Source organism: Malaclemys terrapin, chromosome 4 (genome assembly GCF_027887155.1).
Source record: "Malaclemys terrapin pileata isolate rMalTer1 chromosome 4, rMalTer1.hap1, whole genome shotgun sequence".
Taxonomy (NCBI): domain Eukaryota; kingdom Metazoa; phylum Chordata; order Testudines; family Emydidae; genus Malaclemys; species Malaclemys terrapin.
The window spans coordinates 76,297,048-76,320,758 of record NC_071508.1 but is presented as its reverse complement, the minus strand read 5'-3'; the positions used below and the strand labels follow the sequence as shown (position 1 = coordinate 76,320,758).

Sequence of the window (23,711 nt, the reverse complement as noted above, 5' to 3'; positions counted from 1 at the left end):
GTGTATTGTAACACAGGGCCACTATCATCCCACAGACCCACAAAGCAGAGCTTTGCATTGAGAGGGAAGTCACATAACTATACAGAGTGCCCAGACCCTGCTCCTTTCCCACAATAGAACTACATTGGCTTTCCATCTGTGAAGGAGGGGACAGGATTTATTCTTACTTTCTCAGTGATTCTGAGAGCAAACATAGCTCAGGTATGACAGCAGTCCAGCCTATGGAATTCTACAAAGCAGTCTTCATTTGCAATATAGTAGTGCAAGTGGGGACTGCAGGTCCCAGTATGTAATACTCAGCTCTAATCCAAGGCAATGAAATAATCCAAGAGGAAAGTTGCTCAGCATGGTATGCTGAGACCTGGAGTCCTTAAAGGCCTCAGACCCATACTGAAAGTAAGAATGCTTGCAATCTGTTTAATCCAGTGCAACCAGGATGTGGCTCGCAAGCCCTGAGGCAAAATAACAGTGCAGCCTTTAGCAGCGTCCCTGATCTAATGCTTTGTGCTCACTCTTTGAATTTGTGGAAGGGCCCTTTGAGTTTTTTCTTCAGCTAGCTCTGTGCTTTTCTAGCCAAATAAGAATAATTCAAAGATGAATTGGTTCAGACATTTCAGATTTAGAACCTAAGACTGAAGTAAAAGTATTATCAGGGGAAACATACACAATATGTTTGGGGACATTCAGAACTTGTGTTTTGGTAATAGCAACAATGGGACTCAAACTTTCTCACCACTGTGGCTGTCCAGATCTAGGATTTTGATTCAAGATCATTTTAAAATTTTTGTTATCTTCTGATGACTCTTTGGTGGCTTAGGTTATTTTAACCTACTTCTCAGTCCAAATCCCATAAACTATCACTATAGTTACCACTAATTTAGCAACCTTATAGTCAGAGAGGCCCCAGATTTGAAGGAACTCTTGAACGTCTCTTCTCACTCCTACAGGTAGTTCTTAGAGTCAGGGTTGATGAACTTTAGAGTGAAAATCAGTGTTGAAGTGGCTGAGGAGAATGAATGCCTGTGGAGACTGGAGTGGTCCATCCATATCCGGGTTGAGGCAATTAGCAAAGCAGTGAAGGTAGGGAAGTTTGCATTGTCACTTTCCTTGCTACACTTGGTTTTTTATTCAGCAGAGAACTTAAGTCTTAAGAGTTATCCATACTAATTTACTAAATTTACTCTGAAAAATAAAGATGTAAACATTATTTGGTTTAATTTTGGGGGGGCGGGGAAGTAATGAATATGAAATGGAAAATCTGAGGTTGATGTACTGTATTAATCAAGCTTTTCTATTCATTCCAAACATTTCCATTTACAGGGGAAAATAATGTGGGAAATAAAACAGAATTCAAAATTTAAGTGAGCCTCTCCTTCCTATATTTCCTTCATTGTCATCTTTGCTTGCAATGATAATTTCACCTCTAGCTGAAACCACAGCATTCTAACCCTGAGTACCAAAAACAAGGTGAGAAACTAACACAACAGCAAAAACTTCCTTTCCCAACCTGGACCAGCATACTGCCAAAAGGTCAGGTATGACTCACAAGACTCTTCTCTGTGAAACAGTAGTATAAAGATTTCTCCTGCTAGCATTGCTACCATATCTACCATTATGTAATGAAGAATGTTTGTTACATTAGAGATCTGTTGAAACAGCATGTGTGTGTGTCTCTCTCTTTCTCCCTCCCCCACATTGTGCAAAATTGTATCCAAATAGCCTAGTTGATGAGCTAGATTTGTTTATACCAAATCAGTTTCTGATCTTGCTAGATTTTATAAGTCAAGGAGTGTGGAATCTAGTCTATTTGGGGATGGAAATCTTCAAGGCAATGAAATACCAGGTCCTGAGTCAGTTTTGATCCAATATTCATTGTTTTGGGGCATGCCATGCTCTTGAGTATTGTGTTTTTAGGGAGATGCAAAAGCTTAGGTCCAGAACTAACTGAATCTCTGTTCACTTCTTGCAAGAGTTGGAATTTTAACCAATGTGTTCTAGCCAAATTCCAATGTGGGTAATTACATTTTACCTGTCTAAATCCTTCCTCCCCCGTCCCCCACATTTTCAAGTGTATAAAGAGTTTATTTTTATTTTTTCCCTTTCTAGCCTTAACTGTTGTGTAGTGATGTTTATAATAAAAAACAACTGCTACATTCCAGTTCAGAAGTGGTTGTGTTGCAGTGGTAGGAAATGGGATTCCCACCTGTAGTTTGTAAAGCATTTGGAAGTCCTTAGGAATATTAGGTTTCAGAGTAGCAGCCGTGTTAGTCTGTATCCGCAAAAAGAAGAACAGGAGTACTTGTGGCACCTTAGAGACTAACAAATTTATTAATAATAAACTAATAAATTTGTTAGTCTCTAAGGTGCCACAAGTACTCCTGTTCTTCTTTTTTCTTAGGAATATTAGTGTAAGTTATCATTAATCTTCCTCTGCATAACCAGGTCTGAAAGGGAGGAGGGGGCTGGTTTAAAACTCGTGTGTGTGGGGGGGTTAAATTCACTATATATGTTTTCCTTTAATTCTTTTTGTTTTGTTTTGTTTTTTTTAAGATTTCATGTGACAATTAAGTACAGTTCCATTGAGATGGGGGGGGGAGGGTTGAGAGAGAGAGAGCTGAAAGCAAAGCACCCTAACACTGTTAATAAACAGTTCAGGGTAAATCATGCACAATCCAGTGGACATGAGTAAAAACAGCACTTTACATTCTCACAGCTGCTCTTCCATTGGCTTGTAGCCATGCCTTATACATTTGGAAAGAACAGGGTAGATGTAAACAAAAGTGTACACTGCTATATTATCCATCAGTGTCTTTTCACTGAAGCCTATCCAGAGAGAGCTCCTTGATGAGATAGCATAAAATAACAGGTCCTGTAGGAGGTTTTTACAATCCACAGTTATTCTTGTAAATAGGTGATAAAGAAGAAAAAAATCCAGTTCCCTTTTACTCTGCTTTTCTCATGAGTTGGATTCTATATCATCTGTCCTTAGTGTTATGGTAGTGCTGTCAGGCAGGTTTGGAAAGAGAGTATCAATGTTCTGAGACATCACTGTATTGCTTGCTTGATCATTGGCACAAGACTCACAGTTGGTAAATACCTGGATTTATGTGCTGACCCCTAATAGGGCTTCCATGTCCTTTGATGATTTCCTTTCTATGTCCTTTTGTAATTTCCTCATATCTCATATGGATCCTTTTCAGTTGTACCAGTGATGTCTCAAACTTAATTTCTTTGTGTTAATATTTACCACCAAAATTCAAGAGGACAAATTTCATTCTGCCTTTAAAAATTAAGAGGTCTGTAAATACACATATGTATGTGCATTAAACAAGAAATAGTTGCAAACGTAAGTGCCCACAGCGTAATATAAAGGGTCAAATCCTGCTTAACTTACTCTTGCAATTCCACTGAAATCACTGGGTCTACTTATAGGAGTAAGTGCAAGCAGAATTTGGTCAGTAATATTAAAAAAGAGAACTGAGAATCATACTTTGATACCTCTGTCCTCCCACTGCACCTAATCTACATTGTACTAAACCAGAGCCAAGGATCTGGTCTATTTTTTTCTAGTACTAAATGGGAGCAAAATATTTTAATATCAGCACTAACTATATATTCCCTAATATATCAGTATTCTAATGTTAACTTTGTCTTTGATCTTGTAATTTCTGCAATTTTATTTGGATTGAATCTTGGATTTTCCTCTAATAAAAAGAAGCTCGCCTTCTTTCTTAACTACCAATATATGAAAGAAACTTTTAAGATAGCTGCATCAAGAGAGAGATATTGCTGCAGTGCTTATTTCACAAACCTTCTTTCAACCCTGACTACTTCTAATTTGGAAACCTTTCTTCTTGAGACACACTTAAATGTCAGCCAGAAAAAACCTGTCTACATAAACCATAAATAATAGCATACATTTAGAGGACAGTTTCATCCAGAAGGATCCAAAAGCAATGCTGTATTTTGAAATGCAGCCACCTCTCAGGTGGAAAAGTGGTAGCCATTTTGTGCTAGCCATGCTCCACTGCATATTTTAAGGTTGAGAGGAACTTCTGCAGTTGAAAATGTGGCCACGACACCAGAACACCATCTGTACCTGCATAATTTCAGTAAGGCTCATAGATAATTTTCAGATACCGCACAACACCTGGCTAATAATTTTACAGATATTATCACTTCTGTCAGTCACTCTTGTGTTAACAAGATGTTATTGGCATGAAGAATTTATGTTGTTCATTTCTAATTCCTGTCTGAGTCATCTCTGCAATATTTTCATTGCGATGAATGTGTGATAGAGCATTTCCCTCATAAAACATCCCTGTTATATGGATTAGCACAGTTGATGCTGCTTTTCCCTGAAAAAAATACACCAGACTCCCAGTGTACACAGCTTCAATCCCCTTCTTACAATGGTAAATTCAGCACCAAGGACAGCAAGGAACAGCTGCCACAATGCTGAGCTTCCCTGGAACATCACTGACTGTCTCTCAGTTCACACACTTCATGCTGTTTTGCCCCTCGCCGAGATTAAGAAGAATGAATAAATCAGAATACTATAGCAGGAGCACCACATACTGGGATAACATCATCCCTCTCAGGTTACTTTTATTTAAGCTGCTAGTCAACAATGCAGCTGCCTTCTGCTGTCGTGTGACGTCATGGCATGGCCAGTCTACACTCAGATTGAAGCAGGTTTAATTAAATGTTGACATTCTAACAGTTTCTGTGTAGGATTAACTGTTATTTTCATTTTCCCCATGCCATTAGCAGAATATGTAATGAGTTACAGTCAGGTATGGAAATAGTTCTGCTTATGAGGCAAAACATTTTATTATTCATCCAGGGCTTCAACTAACAGAGAATTTCTCCCTTCTTCCCATTGGGCCCATGGCATCTTTCCTATAGGCACAAACATACAGTGAACACTGTCTCATGGTCATGGAAGTTACATACAGCTCCAGCTGAATGATGAGAAATGGCCTAACAATGATTATTTATTTACTCTATCTATAAAAACAAGTGTTTAGAAGTACATAACATGGAAGTATTTTTCTCCCCATAACATGCCCGTGCCACTCTCATTCAAAGGGTAACAATGTTGAATGTTATGAAGAATTATACACAGAATAGAATATTAAGGGCACATTCAAGGAATTTGATTTGTTAGTTTCCAGGATGTTAGTTTTCCAGGAGTGCCTTAAAATTTCCAAATAAAGTTTATCCTATACCTCTTTGCCAGCTGCAACATTGCCTCTAATTGTGCTCTTGTCACCATCACAAGCTAAGTATGGTCAGGTGTGGTTAGTACTTAAATGAGAGACCTCCTAGAAAAACTAAAGGTGATGGAATACTAAAGGTGTTCTCTTTCTTCTCCTGAGGGAATTCTGCACCAAAAAAGTAAAAATTCTGCACACAATATTTTAAAAATCTGCAAAATTCTGCAAATTTTATTTGTCAATAAATAAATGTGGAGGCTCCAGCATGGCAGCGGGGAGCACAGGCCACTGGCTACATGGAGGTGGGAGATCACCCTGCAGCCCTCATTCCTGGGACATGAACTCAGCGGTGAGGCTGCACCAGATTCTGACACAACACAAGGGCCTGTCCGGTCCCAGAAACAGCCCAGGGCCCTGCCCCTCCATACCAGGTGCACCAGATGTGGGCAGGCAGGATCAGTCCAGCAGGATCAAAGTGTGGAGGGGCTTAGTGTGGGGGTATCCAGATGTGGGTTGAGAGGGTTCTGTGTGGGACAATCTGGGTACAGGCAGTTTGCGGGGGGCACATGTGGGGGGATCAGGATGCACAGGGGCTCAATGAGGAGTTCCGGATGTATGGGGAATTGGCCTCTGCAGGAGGGTCCAGGTGAAAGTGGTTGGGTCTCAGCAGGGGGTTCTGGGTGTGGGGGGATGGGGCTTGGCGGGGGGGGTCAGGGTGCAGGGGGGCTCTTGATGCAGGGGGTGAGGCTCAGCTGTAGTGTCTGGGTAAGAGGAAGTCCAGATGCACAGGATTTGGGCAGATGTGGGAGAAGCATCCCATGTAGTGACCCCTCCCTCTGTGGCTGAAGAACTAGCAGCTGAGCCTGGTGCATGATAGGAGCCACTGGCTGAGGCTTCCCCATCCCCACTTCCCATACCCCACTCTGATTTACCTCTCTGCTGACTGCTCCAGGCATCTGAAACAACTGCTGGGCAAGGGTGCGTGCCCATTCTTGCAGCTTCCCTTCGCTTCCCCATCAGAAAGTCATTTTTTCTGCAGGGAAGCAAAGAAATCTGCAAGTATAATGAATTCTATGTGCGAGTAGTGGTGCGGAATTCCCCCAGGAGTATCTTTCCTGTGAGTCAGTGTGGACCCGAAGTCCTAACATGTTGTGAAGGGAGCATGTTGTGCTGCTTGGAATGTTATATTCCAGATTAAAGATGGTTGGGAATTTACTGACAAAACGATCCTTCATTTGGAAAATGCTGATTTGCCAAAACCAAGAATGTTTCATGGAAACATTTTTGTTGTAACTAACTTCTGCCAAAATACAGGTTGGGTTCCAATGAAACAATGCCTACTAGGGCTTACCTTGGAAACCTGCCTGACTTCATGCCAGCTTACTTGGTGGCTGCCAAGAAGCCCAGGCTCGCAGGGGCCACAGCTCAAGGGCAGCCCATGTCATGTGAACTGCTTCAGAGTTGGGGATCCTAGAGCTTCCAGACTCTCTGCTCTGGAGCTGGGAGCCTGGCAGCCCTGAGAGCCTTAGTTCTTCATCAAGGTTTTCAGGGCTTCTGGAGCCCTTGCTCTGTGATGGGGGACATTCTGGGGAATCAGGGCCATCTAGGAGATCCACTGGAGTGGGAGGAGTCCCTGGGAGTTGGGCAGCATGAGGAATCCTCAGGATTTGGGGTAAATGGCTGCTTAGTTTCATTCTGGAAAAAAGTAAGCATAATATTTTGACTTTCCAAAATGAAAAACAATGGGATTTCCATAAGGAATATTAACATTTCAAGTTTTTGTTCTTTTTTTCAAAATGTCAGAATTTCCCACAGAATGGACATTCTGAGTTTTCACCATCCATGTGGTCATTAAAGTTTCCAGAGCATGTTTTTCTTTTTCCAGAGTTATTTAGCTGGTGATCTGGCCAAATTCTAATTTTTGTAATTATGTTTTGCCTACCAACATTTCCATGCAGATAGATCTGGAGACAATATTCTTCCTGTAGAAAAGTGCTCCATGTTGTCAGCTGTTAAGCAGAAGTTGTGTTCCTCTGCCACTGGTGGATATGTTTGTTGTTGGCGAAGTGATTCCTACATAATGATTTTAGATGCATTGTGATGAAAAGTACTATATGAATACAACTTCTTCTGCTTTTGTTATTGTTATAATATTTTTTAAAAACCTATAGATGCTTTTATATTATAATGCCAATAAGAAATGAATGGGCAATCTAAGGGACTAATGGTCATTAGCTCATATCAGCCAGTCATTAGTCCCCCAAGACATTATTTGCACCTCCATCATTGTTGCTTATATGTTGCTCTAATAGGGATAATTACAGTGGGATTTAATGTAATTTCTATTGAAGCTGGTTATCCATAGTATTTTGAAAGAATCAATTTAGGGTGGCTGAAGTGTAGATGTGACTAGAAAACTTTGGCACCAACTGCTAGAGAGAAGAAAGCTTCACTGAGGGCAGGTTGAACTAACTCTACAGTAGTGCCTCCCTGACCTGCTAATTGTGTTTTAGAATCATTTCCTCATGCTGACTTTTATTTTTCCTCTTCTTAACTAAAGATCAGAAGATTAGAAATACATAGTAGGTACCCTAGTCATGAACTGAGGCTATATATGGGAAAGGAAGGGAGAAAAAAGCAGGAAAGGTAAAGCAGATGTTATCAAGGGTAATCCTGTGAAAGCAACAGTCTTTGAGGCTGTATGGTCTAGAAGCTAGGCCATATATTTAAATGCATTAATGTTTGGCCTTGTAGTTAAAGCAGTGATCTTGGTGGGTTCAGGAATGAACTTTTGGCTTATGTTGCAAATTTTGAAAATGAGATACTAGGCAAATCAATTACTGTCTCTGAACCTCAGTTTGTGCGTGTATAAAATGAATACAACAAGTGGAAAATGGGGAATGACATATTTGAGAAAATCGCTATCCCCATTTTTCATCAAAAATTCAAAATTTTAACAAAAATGTGTTGACATTTTGAATTTTGTCAGCCAGCTGTCAAAATGAACTTAATACTTTGTCAGTCTGAACACTCCAGAGCCAGGCCATTCAGGTATAGATTAAGTGAACATCTCAAAACATTTCCCACAAATATGTTTTTTCTCCTGAATTGGGGGGGCTAAACGAGTTTGTCCTTTTGCATTCACTTATTTATAATATCCTAGCAAATGAATTGTAATAGAAACAGCAGATAAGAGACTGATAAGAGAGAATGTTCTTAGAAAATACATTTCAAATTTGTGTGAGGTTTTTGTCATTAATTTTTTTGTACCAGAAACATGAGTTTTCTGGTTCAAAAAAACCATAAGCTGCCATAACCAGACTAAGTTAATCTAATAGAGTTATCCACTATGAATGATTCATTTAGCTCTGTCTCCACATCAGTTTTGAGGCACTCTTGAAAGGGAGGGGACAAATGTGTGTTGGAAGTTTGTATGGCTGTTGTGTGTGCTCTGCCTGTTCTCTGGTGAAGAGTGATGGGCTGTCTCCAGAACTCTAAATCCAGCACCTTTCACCAGTACTAAAATTGTGTATTTTTTTTAAAGTAGAGATATTAAAACTCTTTGTGCAGAACTGATTCTGTTGATAATCCATTCCAAATTGGCAAGGAATTGTGAACATATAGTTTTTAACATTTCAGGCTGCATTTCTAAATAGTTAATTAGTTGTGAACTTAGAGCTTGAAATGTTGCATTGATGATTGGACAATTTTAAAGATGAAACCTGCTCAACAAAACCTGGGAATTCTTGTTCCAGCTCTTGGAAACTCCTCCTGATCAATGACCTTTTTATTTCTAACTTCCGTTTCCCTAAGGATACCTGGTTCTCCTCATTGGACTTGTTGTCATCTGTTGTTGCCCTCTCATTTAGTAACCTCTCCTCTCACCTCCTGCTCCTATGGTCTCAGTGGAAGCTTTGGATTTCTCCTCTTCCCCTCTGACTGTTTTCAGACCCTTCCCTTTTCCTCCTCTTCATTTCAGTCTTTGCCTTCCCTCTCCCTCCAACTGGCTATTACCTCTTTTCTATTTTTTTTAAATCTGACTGTGATGGTTGGCTCGCTTTTTGTCTCTCACCTTAATCCTGAGAGAGTTAAATTTCCATACTTATGTCTTTGATTTTTCCCTCTGAGGTCCCTTCTCATTAACCTTCTCACCAGACATGCCAAACCCGTGGAAAAAATGCAAAAATTGGGCTTGTTTTCGACTTAATTGGCTTGTGAGTTGCTTGTTGGCTAGTTTTTGGCTTGTAGCTTGTTACTTGTTTGGCTTGTAGCTTGTTGCTTGTTGTAGCTTGTTGCTTCTTTTTTTTTTTTTTTTTTTTTTTATCGGCTCCCGGCAAGGAGGGGAAAGGGGCAAGAAGGGGAGAGAGTCAGGGATGCACAGCGGGCCCACCACAGTCCCAGACTGCACGCTGTGGGAATCTAGTCACATAGAGTGTTGGGGTTCTTAGGAATTGACTCTTTTTGGCCTTGTTTTGAAATGGGATTAGCTTGATTTTTGGCTTCTTGTGAAAGTCGGGGTGCTTATTTACCACGTGAAAGTTGGCAACTGTGGTCCACACTCAGTCTCTAGCTTTGGGCTGATTCCCCTACTAACTGTCCTGGGTCACTCTCTTAAACTGCTAGTTATTCAGTTTCTATTAATTCTATAAATTCTAGACCTGGTAGCATAGTAGTCAGTGAATTCTAAACTTGTTGAATTGTAGCCCTTTTTCAATTCTTGAAGCCTTCGCAGACAAAACTTGATTCATAATTTATTTATTTATGTCACTGGCTATTAGTACCCTGACTCACATTACCAGATGCATTACACAAACACAGCAGTGAATCCAGGGCCTGGAAGGTGACAGGAGCATTTCCAACCCAGAGACCTGCCTTCACTTTCAAGGCTTCTCATTGTTTGTGTGCTCTGCACTGTGCTTTATGACAGTTGCTCTGAGTAACACCTCACACAATGAATAATAATGTGTCATAGCTGCATATCATCAGACCTTCACTCTCACTCCTACTTCTGCGCCTAACAAACTCCTCTACTCCCACACTGTTGTGAGACAAAGGGCCAACATACATTTACATTCAACCAAAACATGGAATTCCTGTCCCATATCACTTACAATCCACGGGCCTCATCCCATGAGTTACAGGGTAACTATCCTATAACAATGGAAGTTGAGGGTGCTCAGCAGTACTTTTCAGAATCAGGACCCCGAAGGTATGGGTGGGTACAGTACAGAGCAACAGAAGCCCGAACAAGCAGAGTGGTTGTTAGTTCATTGCACTTGGGATGCATAATGAAACTGGTGTTTGAAGATTTTATTAAAAAGGAGAGGGACAGTGCTTAAAAGCTTACGTTTTCTCCATCCCAAAATAGCTGCATGTTCTCCCAAGTAAATTTGAATCTTCTAGTGCACTGTCAAAGGCACAATCCCTCTACACATTCCTCCCATACCAAATTCTTTTGCTGACCAGAAAGTTTAACTACTGAATTATAATCCCTCTGTGCACAGCCTCCTAGCTCATACTGCACACTGATAACAGGCTAATTATCTTCTGCTCAAAGGAAATAAACACAACACCTTCAAATGACAAGAAAGAAGCTGGGGCAGGGGGAGAGGAAAGAACCACCATTGTCCTGATATCACTAAGATGACTTGAAAGATACTGATTATCTTTCAGAAACCCCAGGGTAGGCTTGGGAAAGCCCCAAAAGCTTAAGCACTCAGCATATATTCTACATTCTGTGGATATATTAACAAAGCAAAAGCATCCTTGTTTGAGGGTGTCTCCAAGATGCACAGATGTAAAGTCAAAGAGAATTAGGTGCCTAACTCAATTAGGCACTTTTGTAAATCTGACTGGGTGCCGATCTGCACATGTAGGCATCTACATACCTTTATAAATCTGGTCCAAAGGCTTCATTTACAGAATAAAGTTAACAGAGATAATAGGTGAGTTTCATATCTGAGATATCTCAGATTTGAAAGAAACAAATCTTTGGAATTTATTAGCCAAAAAAGAAACCCAAATTAAATTGTTGCTCAGTGTAGCTCTGATCTTCAAAAGGGCCACCTGTTACATAAAATTATGTGCATGAATATTTGCAGGATCTATATATCTAGAGATTGGAAGAGAAGATTGCAGTAGTAGGTTCAAGGCCTGGCCCACAACTACTGTGGCTCTAGTCTTTTCATTATTGATCAAATATATATTTTTTAAAGATCTGTGTTCGGTGATTATGGCAAGTCAAAAATTACTTAAGGGGATGGATATATATATATTAAGAATACCAGATGTTTGGAATGTTCTTTTATTAAAATAGATCTCCTCATGCAATTGTATTGCTCCTAACATATCTTGTAAATAAAGGTTACATAAAAGGATGCAAATGTTTAAGGTAAGCATTCTGGAGATAGTCATGCACACACACACACAATACATATAAACAAACAAATAAATAATACACAGTAAAGAAAGAGCCAAACCAAATCCTGGCTCTAAAGTTGTGCAGGGAACTGGAATTTCCGTTTCACCAGAAATACTGAAATTTCTAAATTTGTTTTCATTCCAAAATGGAAATAAATTTGGAGAGAGCATGATTTCAAAATGAAAATCAAACCATTCTGTTCTGAAATTGTTGAAATGGGATGTTTCAACCTTATCCAAATGGTTTTCTTCAATTTTGTTTTTCAAAACAAAGATTCATTAAAATTCACGTTTCTCTAGAATAGTGGCGGGCAACCTGCAGCCCGTGGGCCACACTTGGCCCATAAAGGTAATCTGCTGGCGGGCTGCAAGACAGTTTGTTTATATTGACCGTCCGCAGGCACAGCTGCCTGCAGCTCCCAGTTCCCTGCCAATGGGAGCTGTGGGAAGACTATCAGTGTTGTAATGTATGGTATTTGCCAATGCATTCTAATCTACTACATGGCAGCTAAGTTTATCAGCATTGTAAAAGGAATTCCACACTACTGAAGCAATGAAATAGAAACCATATGTAATAGTGAGGAAACTCAGTTCCAGCATAAACTAGTGGAGAAGGAAGGGGATTATTATAGAAAATGACAAAGAAAAAACAATTCCTGCATGTAGCGAGAGATGCCCAAATTCCTACTTATATGGACCAAGCCCAGACTTTCTCATATCATGGACTGTGCTTTCCTGCATTGTTGTGTAACCAACATGTGCAAGCTTGTAATATCTGTGTTTCTTTCCTTGCAGGTGTTGATGCCCTCTTCATTACCAGAAATCCTTCTCTTACGAGGCAGCTCTTCCCTAGATCTTGAAGATCGGATCAGATTTGTTAAGGTAGGACTGTGTGTTATGTTGCACCAGGAACAGTGAGAAGGAAAGGTGGAGACAGAGAGGGAAGAAAGATCTATGTATTAAAAATAATGACCTAAAACATTAAAACCCTTATCACTTTCACAAACCTGGACTGAAGAGGCTTCCCATTTTATTATCCATGGACCTAATGGACAAACAGAATAGAATGAGAACAGTTCACAACAGCCAGTTCCTATTATATGTTTTTTTAGAGAATCCTGTCTTAGTAGTATCTATACATATACACCTATATCAAGTATATTCCCCTTGGTCATTCCAGAGTATATGTTCATATATTTCCCCATACATCCTCAGTATTGTATTTTAAAGAAAGTCAAGATGTATACTGCTCAGATAACAATCCAATATTCTGGCATATCATGGGCAGCTATATATTACTTTATATATATTATCTATCTGTCTATCTAAAATACAGCTAGTAGTATGACTCAGGAACCTTTTTGTAACCTCTGTGAAACCCAGATGATTTAAATACATAGTAGTTCCAAGAGTATATTTCAACACCGTAAGGCTAATTTGATTTCTGAACACTAGAAAACCATGCTGCATATCTTTGAAGAAAGGAAGAGAGAGAAAATAAAATAACCCTTTGTGAAAATGGGTTATTTTTTTCCTTCCTGAAGAATAGCTATTTTCCAATCATGTTTACTCTCAGAGAGTATCAGGTATTGTAAACATGTAGCCTAACTTTTCTTTCACTTCCAGAGCTGTAAAACAGGAGTGAAGTATATATTATGAGATTTTGTACACCTTTCTCTGAAATATCTGATACTGACTCCTCTGAAATAGATGGACCATTGGTCTGATCTGGAATGGCAATGAATTCATTGTAAAAAAAAATGGTTACTGTTATTACTGGAGTTTTCCATCACCGTTCTATAAGATGGTATTGAAAGGGGATTGTGTATTCCAGATGTCCTGTGATTTTTATAGCACTGTTCAATTTAGATACAAAGCACAATTTTAATAAGAGTGGAAGAATAGGAAAGTGAAAGAATAGGGAGCTGGCCACTGTGTGGGGAAAGTCCAGAGAATTCAAGGTTAAGGCTGTTCTTTTAACTATATTTTAATACATTTGTGTGCATATATGCAGAGCCTTACATCTCTCTTCATTGTGGGCTAAATCCTAAGGTCTGTACTCAGTTCTTAATCAGCAATTACTCAGGCAAACACCTGTTAAAGTACAGGCATGTTATATAGCATACATAGATCTCAAAGCATTTAACAAAATTGAGGGTTGATCTATTCTGGGAATTTACATCAGAATCGTTGTGTGTCTTGGGGTGTGTGTGTGTGAAAAATCCAGTCTAGTGTCCTATTCACTTGACCAGACTGCCTTAAGAATTGGCTATTAGAAAATAGTGTACAGTGCATGTACATTACACTCAGGCTTGACAGAATTTGATTATTTTTATAATTTTGACAGATAATATTGATAATTAGTTTTAAGCATTTAAAATAAATTTTCACAGTTGTGTAAAATTATGGAGTTTGAGCATTTTTAATTTTTTTATTTATTTAAATAAATAAACAAGTCAGACAGTTATTTAATGACAGTCAATGTTGAAATTCAAAAAGTTAAAGGACAAATTGTCAACATCATATGTCAAAATATACAAAGTATTTATCCTTAAATCAACAAATCTGGCATGTTTTTGCAATTTATTTGCTAGTCCATTTGTAACAAGCTTAATTCAAAAGTCTAAATCACTAGATTTTGACTCGAATATGTTTTCAGGCAATTTTTTTCTTACTTTGATTATCTGTAAATTTTGATTATTATTGATGGAAATAGTTTTATCAGTTTGTGTGTGTACAGTGAAATCGATATTTACCAACATTTATCATTAAAATATTATCTTTCTAAGCATAAAAACACTATTTTCAAATCTTAAAACTTGAACATGTCTAAACAAAGTTTCGTCCCACCTGCAAAAGGCACTTTTGCTTGTTGAGGATGAAGTATATTCTAGGTATGACATTTTTAAAGAGGAGCCTTCTTTAATGTATATGGACATGGAAAAAAAGCCTCTGAAAATGTCTTAAATGCTGGGAAAATACCACTTATTTTATGTTGAGAAATCTCAAAAAAAGGCCAGATAGAATTTTGTCTGATCTCCAAAAACTATGATCATCTTTTGAGCTTAGAACATGTCGATAAAATTTCAGTCCAGAGGTTAATTTATTTGGAAAGTTATAGCACTTGAAAATAGAGGCTTAAAATGGAAGTATCTCCTAAACTACTGTGAAGTCTAACAACTTTCAGCTGTCAGTACTTGAAAAGAATGTAGGAAACTTCACCTAGAGCAGATGTGTAAGGCACAGTTATTATATACTTATGCCATGAACAGTTTTCCTCTTGGCAGGGATCCTCTCTATTTCTGTCATGTTGTTCACGTACAGACCACTCCTGTTTCCTCACTTTATACCTTTCTTCGAGGGCTTACATTGCTGCCTGCAAAGCACTATCCTTCTGGATGATGGGGACTTTGGAACCAGTTTATGTTCCTTCATCCTTGGCTCAGAGTTCTCTGTTAAGCAGTGTGAGGCCCTTTTCCTCCTCAGAACACATCATTCTGAACCTATGCTGAGCAAGGAAACAAGACAGCAGAATTTACACATATATATCTCCTGCTTGGCACTGCAGAGCAACATGGCTGCTTGGTTGTCTTTTCATGAATATTTTTAGGCATATACAGTTAAGATTCTATTCTCAAGTAAATAAGAATTGTATTTTCCAGTCACAATAACTTCTTAGGAGAAGAAATTAAGATGGCTGAAACATCCCTCTCTATTTCAATGTATTATTTTCTTGCTACTTAAAAAACATGGGGGGGAAATTGCTGTCACTTTTTAAGTAAAAGCGATAATTCCCAAAGTACTCTATTATGCATGTCCATGTCTTCTTGTCTTAGAGTTTGCAATCTTATGAATGCAATTTAGTAACAACTGAGAGATATTCTTCCTGTTCGCTCTACTGACATTTACAAAAGCAGCTATACATAGGATGGTGCATGAATATAATATTAAGGTCCAAAAATATGTTCCCATGTACACCTGTAGAAATCTGGAGTGACTCCATTTAGTTCAAAGAAGTTACTCCTCACTTACACCAGTGAAAATGAAATCAGACTCTGACCTCTGTGGGGCTCCATCTTGGTGAAGGAGTCCACTTTTGTGTGCCTCATACTGTAGGATCAGGACTTAAGGCTGCAAAAGTGACAAAACTTTGAAGTGGGAAATTTTGAATGAAAGCATTTGGTTCCAAGCCATTTTGTGAACCGGAACTTCTGTGGATTTTTGTGGAAAATAGGGTAATTTATGAGTGCAAATTCATCAATGTTCACTCATAAAATTGTCAAACATGACATATTATATAGGAAATTTGCAAAACTTGGCCATTTTCAAAAATTCAGAATGAAATGGAAAAATCTTTTGTTCTTAATTTTTTTTTTCTTCGGTGTGTGTGTATGTGTGTATGTACACAATTCTCGTTGTTTGCTATGACTACCACTGCAAAGGCACATTTTGGGTGCCACTACGCCTTTGACTTTAGGAATGACTTTACAATTTGGAGAGCCCCAAATTGCCATGATGGTAGGAATCAAGCTATGTATTTCTTCTGTATCTACTCTCATTGCTGTAGGGGAAAATTAAACCGGTTTGTGATATGAATTTAATAAAGGACACAGAGTCCCAAGATGTCATTTGTGAAATTTGTACCTAATGCCTGTCCAGTTTAGTACATACTACTTTGCCCTGCTCTTTCAGCATTCCATGTTCTTGAGAGGGACACCTACTCTGCACTTAGGCCTTAAATTCATAGGGACCTAAATTTATTTTAGTAAAACCCTGGGCACTAGACCTCCCAATTTGGTAATATTACAGTCCAAAGAGAATTGCTTAGAAACAATTTAACTCTCTGAATTTCTTATAACTTTGTCTGTTTATACCCTTTCATGAATGCAGTTTTTCTTCACTTAAATATTATGGACATATTTCTCCTCACAGATCCACAGTGCTAATCTCTGTTCCTCATTCTGTTCTCTTTCTATATGCAGTCCCCTCAGGTGAAAAAGAGAACCTCATTACAGATTGGAAAGGAGAATTTTGCCCCCAAAGTAGAGGGCTTCTTACTTACTTTCACAAGACTTTCAGTCACTAAATGTTAGGCCCCTCTTGCAAAGAAACTCGGATGCAACTGAATTCCTTTTCACAGATCAGCAATTTGTGTCTCATTGAAGAATAGTGCACATTAAAACCCAGACATTTTTAACTGCAGATTGTGATATTTGTGTCTGCAGCTGTCCAGTTGGATTAGCAACACAAGATTCAAACAAACATGCTGAGAATTTCACTGTGTGAAGTGGAATCAAGTTTACAAGGGAGATCTTTACAAATGGAAGATGCAGCATCTGGTATTTTCCTTCCAAGCAAATATTTTATGGATTCATAGCTTAATAGGGTTTAAGGACAGAGGAGACTAACAGACCATTTAGTCTGATCTCCTGAATATTTCAGGCCATTAAATTTCACTGTTACTCCTGTATTAAGCCCAGTGACTTGTGTTTGACCTGTCCTAACCCACCCCTGTGTTCCAACAACTGTATAGCAGTGAAGCCAAATTTCACATTTGGGAATTGTGAATAGGATAAGATTAAATCTAAAATGAGCTGGGAGATCCTAATATATACAAAACAGTATGTCTAGACTCCTAATGTTGAAGGCTTTGGAGCTTAATTTTGGTATTACTCACACTGGAATAAACCAATGATAATCAGTGGAATTGTACATGTGTAACATTGGTATGAGTCAGATCAAAGTCAAGCTTTATTTTCTTACTGTATCACAATCTCCCTAAAATATACTACTGGATTCTCACCATTCCTTAGTTACTGAGACATGCTATTAAGTTAATCAGAGTAGAAAGGGCCTAATCCAAAGCCCATTGAAGACAATGAAAAGTTTCCCATTGACTTCAACAGACTTTGGATCAGATTCAGGTCATTTTCTTTCTTATTAAAAGTATCAGACTGAAAAGAACCAAAATGACAGTGATGTTTCCATGCACAAATAACTTTTTGTCAGCAATGTTTTATAAGGAAGAAGGAGGATTGTTTTCCAGAGTTGCTTTTGTGACTATATACAAAGAAGGTGAAATGTAATTGTATCAGAGAAGATAGATAGCTCTGAAACTGCCTCTCACTGTCCTTTTTATTAGCAACATTGTCTAATTTTCCTTTTTCACTCTTCTTCCTATACTTTGCCAGTTTTTGCACTATTTCTTTCCCCCTCTGCAGGCTTTTCTGACTGTGCAGTTGATGTCTATCTCACCCTCTTTAACTGCAGGTCATCAGCATTATATATTAGAATATTTGCTTTCCCAGGGACTAAAGATATTTCTCTTCCACCAAATTATTGACAACTTTGAGCATCTAGTCTTTTACCTTTAACCATTCTCCATGCCAATCCAATATAGAAGTTCAGTTCTTTAGCCCCAATTTCCTGTCAATAAGGGACAATTGTGTTATTTCAACCTGCTATTATGTTGCCAGTCACATTAACATTTGCTGCACATGCCAGTAAGCATTGATATTCTCCCTTACCTAGGATCAGGGATACCTGTCCAGTTGATGAGAAACAAATGTGAGTTGTTTCAGTCCATTTGTCAGAATGTTACTAGTTATCTTCACTGATCAACCTCTTGGTCCATAATCCTCTTGGTCCTTAAATGGAACTGGAAATCATTGAGACTATGATTGTGGCCTTTGTCCATGTGCATCACCAGCTGCAGGAGAATGGACTTTAGCTGCAATGTGGTAGGAGGAGTCTGTGGCTCCCTATGAGCAGCCAGAACTGCTAGTTGTCCAGGGGCTGCATCTCCAAAGCATCCATTTAGGCCACAAGCTGTGCCTTCATCATTCAGACAGCTACTACCTTCCTTAAGACCTTCCTTCTACCTAAATGGATCAAAGGTGAATGACCATGTAAAGCTGGAACTAGAGTACATATATCCCTAGCCACTTCCTTCCCCACTTGGCCTTGTCTGTGTCAGTATTTGTGCTTTGTAAGTGTGTGGATGGATGTCTAGGTGTTATTCTATTCCTTCCACATGATCCAAGATATCTCCCATGGTACTTCCATGTGAAATGTAGAGCTATTGTAGAAGTGGATTTTGCAAATTGATCTGCAGGGAGTTGCTGGCTCCTGAAAGTTCCATGCAAAGTGAAAGATTGAAGACTCAAAAACAGCATAAAACAAACTTGAGAAAACAATCAGTATAAAGTGTCAGGGGAAAAATATTTCACCCAACTAAATTTGACCAACTTATAACCATTTACTTGCATGATGGATGTATGCATTGATGGATGATTAAATGTGCTGATATTTTTTAAAAATATGTTTTAAAGATGTTTGTCACTTAGCTGACTAACAAGCCTGGAAATCCAATAGTACAATTTAATTCCAGGTTGCTTTGAAGTTATGTTCTGAGTGACTAGTCATGTTATTGTCTTTGTTTTATTTGTTGATAAACTATAGTTAGCATATTAAAAATAGCAATTTTAAAAGAGGAAATTATCATTTTAGTCTACATAAGAATGGCTGTACTGGGTCAGACCAATTGTCCATCTAGCCCAGTATCCTGTCTTGTGAAAGTAGCCGGTGCCAGATGTCTCAGAGAGAGTGAACAGAACAAGGAAATTTATCAAGTGATCCATCCCCTGTCATCCAGTCCTAGCTTCTAGAAGTCAGAGGTTACAAGACACCCAGAGCATGGTGTTGCATCCCAGACCATCTTGACTAATGGCCATTGATGGACCTATCCTCCATAAATGTATCTAATTCTTTTTTTGACTCAGTTATTTTTTGGCTTTCACAACATCCCCAGGCTACGAGTTCCACAGGTTGATTGTGTGTTGTGTGAAAAAGTACTTCTGTATATTTGTTTTAAACCTGCTACCTCTTAATTTAATTGTATGACCCCTGGTTTTTGTATTATGTGAATAGGTAAATAACACTTACTCACTTATTAACTTTCTCCACATCCTTCATGATTTTATAGACCTCTATCATATCGTCCCCTCATTCATCTCTTTTTCAGTCTGAACAATCCCCGTCTTTTAAATCTCTCCTTGTATTTAATATCGCCATACTCCTAATAAATGTTGTTGTCTTTCTCTGTACTTTTCCCCATTCTATTATATCTTTTTTTGAGATGGGGTGGTCAGAACTGCACTCAGTATTCAAGGTGAGGGCATATTGTGGATTTATAGAGTTGCATTATGATATTTACAGTCCTTTATCTATCCCTTTCCTAATAGTTCCTAACATTCTGTCAGCTTTTTTGAGTGCCTCTGCCATTTGAGCAGATGTTTTCAGAGAACTATCCACAATGACTCCAAGCTCTCTTTTTTGAGTGGTGACAGCTAACTTAGACGCCATCGTTTTGTATGTATAGTTGGAATTATGTTTTCCAGTGTGCATTACTTTGCATGTCTCAACATTAAATTTCATCTGCCATTTTGTTGCCCACTCACCTAATTTTGTAAGATCCCTTTGTAAATCTTTACAAACTCTGCTTTGGATTTAACAATCTTGAGTAATTTTGTATCATCTGCAAACTTTGCCACCTCACTGTTTACCCCTTTTCCCATATAATTTATGAATACATTGAATAGCACTGGTCCCAGTACAGATCCTTGGAGGATCCCACTATTTACCTCTCTCCATTGTGATAACTGACGGTTTATTCCTATCTTTTAACCAGTTACTGATCCATGGGAGGACCTTCCCTCTCATCCCATGACTTCTTACTTTGCTTACTAGCCTTTGGTGAGGGACCTTGTCAAAAGCTTTCTGAAAGTCTAAGTACTATATCCACTGGATCACCCTTGTCCACATGTTTGTTGACAACCTCAGAGAATTCTAATGGTGAAGCATGATTTCCCTTTACAAAAGCCAGGTTGCCTGTTCCCCAACATAGCATGTTCATCCATAAGTCTGATAATTCTGTTCTTTAATATCATTTCAACCAATTTGCCTGGTATTGAAGTTAGGCATACTGTCCTGAAATTGTCAGGATCATGTCTGGAGACTTTTTTAAAAAGTGATGTCACATTAGCTGTCTGCCAGTAATCTGAGTAAAACAGAGGCTGATTTAAATGATAGGTTACATACCACAGTTAGTATTTCTGCACATTCATATTTGAGTTCCTTCAGAGCTCACCTGGTCCTGGTGACTTATTACTGTTTAATTTATCAATTTCTTCCCAAACCACCCCAAAGCACTTCAGTCTAGGATAGTTCCTCAGATTTTTCAACTAAAAGGAATAGCTCAGGTGTGGGAATCTCCCTCACGTCCTCTGTAGTGAAGACAGATGCAAAGAATTTATTTAGCTTCTCCACAATGGCCTTGTCTTCTTTGAATGCTCTTTTAGCACCTTGATTGCCTAATGGTCTCACTGATTGTTTGGCAGGCTTCCTGCTTCTGATGTATTTTAGAAAAATGCTGTCAGTTTTTGTGTCTTTTGCTAGTTGCTCCTCAAATTCATTTTGGGCCTGCCTAATTATACTTTTACACTTGACTTGCCAGAGTTTATGCTCCTTTCTATATAACTAGCTTCCTCATTTTTGTGTAGTTACTCTTTTAAAAGTTAAATGCTACTGTGGTGGATTTCTTTGGTATTCTCCCACCCCCCATAAGGATGGTAAATTTAATTACATTATGGTCACTATTACCAAGTGGTTCAGCTATATTCACCTCTTGGAACAGATCCTGTGCTCCACTTACAACTAAATCAAAGATTGCCTTTCCATTTGCGGGTTCCAGGACCAGCTGCTCCAAGAAGCAGTCATTAATGGTGTATAGAAATTTTATCTCTGTATCTGGTCCTGAGGTGACATGTTCCTAGTCAATATGGGGATAGTTGAAATTCCCGATTATTATTGGGTTTTCTGTTTTTATAACCTTTCTAATCTCCCTGAACATTTCACAATCACCATCCTGGTCAGCTGGTCAGTAGTATCAGATTAGAATGTATATGAGCATGGAATTTCTATCCATAAAGATTCTATGGTACTGTTTCATTCATTTAAGATTTGTACTCTATTTGACTTTGCTTTCTTTCACATACAATGCCACGCCCCCACCAGCATGACCAACTCTGTCATTCCTATATATTTTATACCCTGGTACTCCTATGTCCCATCATAATTCCACCAAGTTTCTGTGATGCAAGTTTCTGTGAGGCACTCAATTTCACCTGTCTTAGTATTTAGTTTTCTTGCATTTGTATAAAAGCACTTTACAAAATTTCTCAATATTTATTTGTATTCCTTTATGCGATGTAATTCAATGGGACTCTCTTTCATTTGACTGTTTCTCTTCAGTTCCTATCTGTAGTTTATCAGCATATTACTGCCCTGATACTATTTTTTTGGCTAAATCATGTCTACTTTAGCCAATATATTATTTCTCTCTATATATTCATATACATACTAGTACCATTAAAAATTCACATTTTAATGCCATTTGGAACGACATCAAAGCTGCATAAAATGCTAATTTCTGCTGAAAGGGTAAATGAATATTAGTCTGTGTCCAAAGAACTGATGTATCTACTGCAGATGATTGCATTTGAGAATCAGATTAGATCTGCAAAAGCTGAGCATCACCACTTACAAAGACCATTTAGTTGATGTTAACAAACAAACAAAAAACTTCAGATTTGTTCACAGATTCTTAGCTTTAGTAGGCAAGTGTTAAAGGTACCTTTAAAAACAAAGCCAAATTTTTAGCCAGGTTGTTTGAATATTAACCTGAACTTGAATAAGTAATGAGTAATGTACAATGCAGTATCTTAACATTTAGTTGTAACTTTGCAGTAGTAAAAAGTAATTTAAGAAAAGGTTGATGGAAATATTTATTGGGATGTGATATTTTTGCACTTCTGAAAAAAATGTTTGTTTTGATATTTATTTAGATTAAAATAGTAAAAAGATAAAAGTGCTTACACAAAGCTCTAGGAGTCCTAATGTTTGATTAATATCACAACGTAAGTTCAGTAGCATCAAACAGTCAGATAGGTAGGAACTTGAACAGCCAGCTACCAAAAAATGTTCCCTTCTACCCCTTCATCAGTTCTGGTGCAAACCCTCAGCCATCTTCACAAAACCCTATTGAATAGCATGCCTGGAAAACCACCAAATGTGGGTTGCTTGTTATTGATCCAGGTCCTGATCCTTCACCCATTTAAGTCAATGTGTATTTGCCACTGACTTCAATGAAAGCAAATCAAGAGCCCTAAAAGATATGATTGATTAAGAGCCAGATGTTGATCCCCTTATTCACACTAAGCAGAATGTTACTTCACACATTCTGTCACTGAGTCACCACAACTAGAAGTAATGGAGTCACCACAACTAGAAGTAATGTACAACTGGAGGCTGAGCTCCCTGGTCTTTGTTACTGATTCAGTAAATTTGTTACTGAACTGAAATTAACCAGAAAATATACTCTACAATTTAAAAAGTATGTATATAGCTACATGTTCAAGTCCCATACTTGTAACTGTGACACTTCCATTCTCTCTTCTTCTCATTTTCACTTTTGCAGAGTTCATATCAAAGAGCTAGATTAACTAAGGATATCTAATAATATATATTACTATTGTAGAGAGCAGAGTGGAGGGTATCTGTGTTATTGCATGCTAAAAATAACTGGAAGCAACTGTTTGATTTATGGAATCCACTATAATTACCATCGAAGAGCCTGGCTCATTTTTTGGGGGAGGGGTGCAAATGGAGGAGTTGGATCTATAAATACTTTCTTTCTCATTATGAGAGCAACAAATGCAGGGTTAGAGTGGATCATCCATACTCTGCTTGCTTGCCTTGCTCTTATAAACATTTCCACATATAACTTTCCACATGTGAGAACTTCCACTGAGTTTAGGTCCCAACCCTGCAAACACTTATGAACATGCTTAACAGTGAGCATGTGAATAAACACATCCATAAGCATTTGCAAGATCACAGGCTTAGTTTGTAAACGTGAACAGAACGTTGCATTATAATTCCAGTCCTTCTTCCCTCTCACCCACCTCTGAAAAATCCTAGGTCAGATTCATTCCAATGGAGTTACACCAGAAA

General features: G+C 38.3%; 1 protein-coding gene across 1 annotated transcript in view; it reads left to right on the top strand.

Moving 5' to 3' along the window:
• LRRC4C (leucine rich repeat containing 4C) overlaps positions 1 to 23,711 on the top strand; it is a 1,133,428-nt gene that overhangs the window by 717,535 nt on the left and 392,182 nt on the right. Inside the window, exon 4 of the mRNA XM_054026879.1 lies at positions 12,435 to 12,521. The gene's annotated coding sequence lies outside the window, so the exon portion shown is untranslated. The remainder of the gene's footprint in view (positions 1 to 12,434; positions 12,522 to 23,711) is intronic.